This window comes from Nothobranchius furzeri, chromosome 1 (genome assembly GCF_043380555.1).
Source record: "Nothobranchius furzeri strain GRZ-AD chromosome 1, NfurGRZ-RIMD1, whole genome shotgun sequence".
In the NCBI taxonomy this organism is placed as follows: domain Eukaryota; kingdom Metazoa; phylum Chordata; class Actinopteri; order Cyprinodontiformes; family Nothobranchiidae; genus Nothobranchius; species Nothobranchius furzeri.
In genome coordinates this window covers 36,159,377-36,166,422 of record NC_091741.1, presented here as the reverse complement: position 1 = coordinate 36,166,422, position 7,046 = coordinate 36,159,377, and the positions used below count along the sequence as shown (strand labels likewise).

The 7,046-nt window shown below is 40.4% G+C and overlaps 1 long non-coding RNA gene across 1 annotated transcript; it reads left to right on the top strand.

The window, feature by feature from the left end:
- Positions 1-3,547: 3,547 nt before the first annotated feature.
- Positions 3,548-4,876, top strand: LOC139071472 (uncharacterized). Its single transcript, XR_011521359.1, has 2 exons — positions 3,548-4,610; positions 4,730-4,876. It is a non-coding gene; the product is annotated as an uncharacterized lncRNA (long non-coding RNA).
- Positions 4,877-7,046: the final 2,170 nt, after the last annotated feature.

Sequence of the window (7,046 nt, the reverse complement as noted above, 5' to 3'; positions counted from 1 at the left end):
CACCACTGCCAACCCCGGTGTGTGCTTTGGCACGAGCTGCTGTGTACCTGTCTGTCTCACTAAGCAAAGGGCAAACAGCTGCAGATTCTGGGAAAAATAATGTAAACACAATAAAATAATCTACTTAAATACGAGCTTCTCCCTCTTTGAAGACCTGCACTCGAGCCGAGTGTTGTGCAAACTCCTGCAGGTGGCCGGGACTCACAAGCTGCACGCCGCATCTCCACTGAGGCACGTGGGAGGATGACAGGCGGAGGGGTCTGACCGTGTGACATGCTGCAGCTGGGTGGGGGGGGGGGGGGGGGGGTAGTGTTTCAGTAGCACAATGCAGTATCACTCTAATGCCATCTCTGCCCAGATCGTATGGAGAAACAGCGACCAGAACAAGATTAGTCTGTAATGTGAGGCGATACGCCGCGCTCCTCACTCACGAGCCACGGAGCAGACGGGCTGTTTTAAAAGTGGTAGGAGCTTTTGGCGATGTTGTCATCATGAGGAAATCTGCCTCCGAGGAGAAACAGACGTGCAAAAGCGTCTGCAGACGTAAAGGTGCCACCTGCCGGAGCATTTCCGAAAAATGTTGTCGTCAAAACGAATTAAACCAATTTTATCCAAAGTTTCACCAAAGAGCAGGGGCGGATTTAGGCCCTGTCCACACGTAGCCGGGGATCTGCCTAAACGTAGATATTCTTCTACGTTTTGGCCTGTCATCCACACGAAAACGGAGTTTTTTCACACGAAAACGGATCTTTTTAAAAACTCCGGCCAAAGTGAAGATCTGCGTTTTCTCCGTTTTGGGTGTGTGCGTGTGGACAGACAAAACCGGAGTTTTATGGTCCGCAACGTCACTTTCCGCGACAAAAACATGCTGACATCACGTGTGCGACCTGTGTTTACACTAGCCGACAGCATGGATGCCCTCAGAGCTGCGCTCGCTTTATCAATTGTCCAAGCGCTTTCTGCTTGTTTGTTTTTGCAAGCGGAATTACTGCTCCTTGTGGAAGACCACAGACGAAGGACGAGGTTAAGAACGGGGAAGTGCTGCCGCCTACAGGTCTGGCATGTCCTTAACAACGTATTTATCCGGGTACGTGTGGACAGAGTTTTGTTTTTAAACAAGGTGGTGTGGATGCAAGTTTTTGGAGGGGCGGATATTCGTTTTTAAAAAAACCCGGCTACGTGTGGACTAGGCCTTAGGACTGAAGAAGATCCAGGGCTTAACACACACACACACACTCACACACACACACACACACACACACACACACACACACACGAGCGCGCACACAGGTGGCACACACTAGTCAACATATATATATGTCTTGTACCACATAATTTTTAATCTGAAGCTACATATTAAGCATATTCAGGGCAGAGTATTGTTCCTGTTAGTGTTTAGTGTGAGATGATAGTAAATATTCCCTTCTTTCTCCAACAACTTTACCTGATAGTAAGCTAACTTTAGGCAAACCAGCAGCACAACAAATATTTTCAAATAAGACTCACAAACCTGAGTCAGCACCAGTCTCATCAAAGCTGGGGTTCTGTCGTTGTACTTTTGGTCTAAAAAACGTCCTTATGTCCATCTTCACTCATGCGTTTCAGGCAGAGAGTGTAGAAGAAGCCGGCTGCTGAAGGGCTTCTTCTTCAGTGGTGGAGGCTCAGGCAGGCTGTATACAAACTACTGCCAGCTGCTCCCTCTCTGTTGGACTTTGGTACTGCATGTTACTTCCGCGATTTAGATCCGGGGCTTATGATGAAACATCCGGGGCTCCAGCCCAAGTAGCGAGTAAGGTCTAGCTGCGGACATTGCCCAGGAAAAACACGCCCAGGCCAAACACGCCCCTATGTACAAAACACGCGTGCATGTACGAAGACGAGAACTCGCATGCGTGTTGCGACAGATTTATATTTTTACAACTTGCGAAGATTTTGTACTAGAAATTTGAACGTTTAAGACATAGTTTGATAGATAGCGCAATCGTAATTTTTCTCTGAAACACTTTTATATAAAATTAAGCATTATTGGCAGTGGGGGAAGACATCATGGACGCAAATTTCTTAATATAATTTTTAATGGGCTACACGCAAGCCTTTTGGCCAAAATAAACGTAACAATAGGCTGTTTATTTGACCGTTTATGACTCCTCATCTAATAAGCAGCAAACTCACGATTTTTTTATTATTAAGCTCCTCCTAGCTGTTCCGAATGCACGTTTAAAAAGCCGCGGAGAAAGGGCTTTCTCTGTGCACCGAAGCTGTGGAACGCATTACCACTGCTAGTGAGGCAAGCACCAACAGCTAGCATTTTTAAATCACGCCTGAAAACTCACTACAACCTAGCTTACACATAATTATGAACCTCACTTACATCTGCACTGTTTAAAAATGGACTTTACAATATCAACTTCCGTACTATTGAGGTTCTTTTTAAAATGTTTTTCTAATTTTTTTATTCTCCCTGTGTCTTATTGATTTTTAGCTGTTAGCTTTTGGGAATTTTGTTGTATTTCCTTTGTATCTTTTATCTGTGTTCGACATGATTGTATAACGCCGGTTTACTTAACTAACATTTTTAGTGTACAGCGCCTTGTTTGGTTTTTATTTATTTTATTTTTTTTACAGAAAGATGCTGACCAGAAAGATGCCATCATCATCCCACTGTGGATTCGAGGGCATTTTCTGCTGAGCGTAAGAACATTATACCATTTACAGAACAATTTTGTGAGTGGCATACAATATCAACATAACATGTTAGGACATATGATGTAGATGATGTGCGTGTTTTAACCTTAAAGTCATTTGTGAGTTTCCTGTGGTTTTTGGCTAATTGTACATCTGTTCTATTTTCTGTAGGTAATGAGGCCACTCCAGAAAGAAATTTCATTTCTGGATTCCCATTATTTCAGAAGAGCAGATGGTTTCTCCAGTCAGGCCTACAGGAATCTGTTGAGGTTGTCAGTGTTGTGTGTGCTGGAGGTCACGTTATCCTGACCTGCCAATGTTTACAAAAATTTCCTAAAATAAGTTCAATCAGGGGGCAATGTGATAATAAATGTACTTTGCTCTGCACATTTGTTATAGGGTCAGATGAGATTTGCTTCAAATAGCTGAAAGTGAAGAAAATAGACAAATATTAAATGCAATGAAAAGGGGAGGGGGACAGAAAGACAATGTCCTTTTTGAACTTTAGGAAATTATGAATATTTACCAATTTGCATGGTCCCGTTCTTGGACATGTTCTCTGTTCTGTGGATTACAGATATTAGGCATGTTTCCATTAGCAGAACTCCAGGGTAGTTCCTGGGATGGGGAACTTGACCAGGAGATAGGATGCCCCAGTCCTCTCAGCTGTTGTGTGGGCACACATTTACACTAAAATATGTAGTGCAGATCATTACAATAAACTGTATATTAGAGAAGACATGATAAACTGCATGGATAGAATTAGCACTGTCCACAATCCATTTATTAACTTTATGTAATGCTGTTTTTGTTGTGGTTTTGTTTTGTTACTGTGTTGATTTCAAGTAATTCAGTTGTGTAATGTAGCTTTACATGAACCTAACATAGTTCTTCAATTGAAGCCATGCAAAATACTACATGTTATCCAATCAGTGGCTCCAGCTTCTGTACCTGGAACTCAATTAACGTCATATAGAAAAATTTCTTGGCTTAAAGATGCAATTATAAATAAGATATCCAACAAAAGAATACAAAAAATCGTGTGTCACGTTATTGTATACGGCATTACGTCATTCACCATTATCATGAAGACACCACAATCATTGCCATGTGTCTGCTTAGGAACACCCTGTATGACAGTTAAATTCAACAAATAGCCGATAATTACATTTCAGTTTAATTTTGATACTGCAGGCAATACCTCCAAATCCAGAGCAGTTTTCTCCACCCAGGTTCCCACAGCTGTCTGCTGTGCAACATCTCTGAGTAACCCCAAAAAAAACAACAACAACAACAACAATGTAAAACTTAAAAAGCTATACACAGCTATGATTTTGTAAGAGATAAAAAAAAATAAGAAATTGATGGCATGTGAACCGTATCAATAGGCGTGTTTCCACTACAAGAACTTGAGGATAGATTTACAGGAACCTCCCGACATGTCAAACGGCCGTTTTCAGGACACTTCTGAGTACCTGCTCTGGAGTAGCTGATTGGTTGTAACTCAGTAGGAAATGACATCAGCAGAGGTGTATTTTAACACTCCCTACAGCTTTCCACCCAGAGAACAGGTGAATATGAGTGAAGATTATTGCATGACAACAAAATAAAATTAATTGTAACTGCTGTGCATGAAGTCATGTTTTTTGTGTGTCGTGATTAAGAACAATGACGGCATGGACCAACACAACGTGGTCAGCATTCTGAAAAATTTTTTGTATCACATGAAAATATTTTTTGCCTTTACTGTTGTCAGTCTATAACTCATGGTTAATATCTTGTTACCTGCAACATGACAGACTAATGTCTACATGAAAGATGGCCTTTTGTTCACCTCATTACTCAGGCAACCATCCATGCACTTTCAGCTGTCCATGAATGTTGACCAGACAAAGCCACAGAAATGTACAGCAGTGTGACTGGAGGTATTCTACAAACACAAGAACAGTGCTAATGTCTATATGTATTGTTTTCACATTGTTTATGACAGCCTCTAGGTGTAAATGTCATTTTTACTAATTGCTATTTACCTTTGTCTCATTAGTGAGAGGCAGCTGATGTCCTATGCCATGGAACTGCTCATACTCTGAGAAATTCAGAAAAGCTCTGGACTCATGTCATTGTGTGGACATTTTTATTTTTTATTTTTCGAAGGTTTTTGTAGGCCAATAAAAGCTGTTGCTGGATGGTTCATTTGTCTGAACTTTTTTTCTAAAGCCAAACTTTTCTGCTTTTGTGTTTACAGTATATTCTTTCCAGATTAGTGTATGGTCAATATGAGTTTACTAGTCTTGTGAATTGTATACTTAATGCAAAATATTTTAGTAATTTCTAAATCAATACATTTTGTGTCAAAGGGCCAGCAATTATTCCTGTTAACAGAATATATGAAATACATAAATACACATGTAAATATGCCCAAAAATTACACATCAGCAGCTTTTCACTGTAAAGAAGCAATAAAAAATCATAAATAGTAACATAAATATTAACTACTCACTCGTATGAACTTAGACCCACTGTTAGTGCCTGTAATAACAAATGGTTGAAAGTTAAATGTTGCTGTAGGAGGCGTGCTCCCAAAAGTGGAGGCTAGTGGGCTTAAGGGGTTAATTAAAACGATTTCCACTAATTACTTTATCTGATATTTAATTTTATTGCATTTAAAATAAACACTTGCACATACGGTACATTACTCACCTGCTAACTTCAGTAAGCATAGGTATGTTGTGCCTACCGGCAACTGATTATTGTACGGCTACTGATTATTTGTTGGTGGTATCTGTGTTTTATAATCTCACTGGGGATGGCCATAAAGTGTGTATGCAAGAAACAAAAATAATCTCACTGGGGATGGCCAAAAAAAATCCATACATTCATATTTAAACCTGGAGTTCTGTCTAATTACATTAATACTATTTCTTTATTTAGTGTCTTTCAATTGTGTTGTTCGCCGTTGTTGAGCTCGGGGGTAGCTCAACAGGGGGGCGGGGGCGTGTTTTGTGTGTGTGTGTGTGTGTGGGGGGGGGGGGGGGCGTGTTTTTCCTGGGCGTGTTTTTCCTGAGCAATGTCCGCAGCTAGGTATTATTGCAAGTAGCCGGGCCTAACGCCGCCCCGCCAAAAAGTTTAAATGTTAGACACGTTTCTTTTTGTCTCGGTTGAGGAAAGGCTTTGGTTTGAGTTTTTGTTGTTCTAAAATGAAAACTAAACAACAAAAGTATTGATGACCACTTTCAGGGATTTTTAGGTAAAATTTTAGCTGATGATCAAAAGCAAATTTTCTTCACTGTCAAACTTTTTCTATTCCAAAAAAGCAGCAAAATCTTTAAAAAACACTTTGACTAACTCTAAATTCAAACCTAATACTTAATTCTGTAACTGTGGGATCAGTAAAGTCCATGTAGGTTCTCAGTCCTCAAACTCATTTTTTCTTTAAATAAAATTAAAATGTTCTAATATTTTATTCTAACTTATGTTTGGAAGCAAACTTTAACCGGCTCCAAGCATTTCTTGAGTTTGCACAGATAAGATCATCATGTCCTAGCACAGTGGTGCAGTGGTTAGCGCTGTTGCCATGCAGCAGGTCCCGGGTTCTCTCCGGGTGTTCCGGCTGTGTGTGTGTGAGTGTGTGTGTGTGTGTGTGTGTGTGTGTGTGTGTGTGTGTGTGTGTGTGTGTGTGTGTGTGTGTGTGTGGTGGACTGGCATCCTGTTCAGGGTGGACCCCGCCCGCTGGAGAGCACCAGCCCCCCATGACCCTGCATGGATAAGCAGGTAGATGATCCATATGCAAATAACTATTTAAAAGTACAATTTAATACCTTTATTTACAAATATTTCTGTTTGTTTACACATTTATTTATTCATTCATTCCTTTATTTATGTACTGGTTAGTTGTTTAACGGTTTGCTTTTGCGTGTTTTTTATGCTTTAGTAGAAGAAGAAGAAGAAGAAGAAGAAGAAGAAGAAAATATCATTTCTATAGCACCTCTCCAGATAAAAATCACGAGGAGCTTCACAAAAACAAAAAAATGTAAAAATATACAAAAGCATTTAGAAAATGTTTAAAAATATATTTAAAATGAGCAAAAATAGACAATTGTGATAAAAAAAATGTAAAGAAAGAGCGAGAGTGAACAGGAAAGAGGGAAATCAGTGGATCCTGAGGAAGGTGGAATAGGTGGGGAGAGCAGAATAAAGAGAGAGGTGAAGAAGGTCATACAAAAGCCAGCTTGAACAAGTGAGTCTTCAGCTGCTTTTTAAAGGAGACCACTGAGTCCACTGATCTCAGGCTCAGGGGGAGAGAGGTCCAGAGTCTGGGGGCCACAGCAGCAGATGATCTGTCACCTTTGACCTTTAGCCTG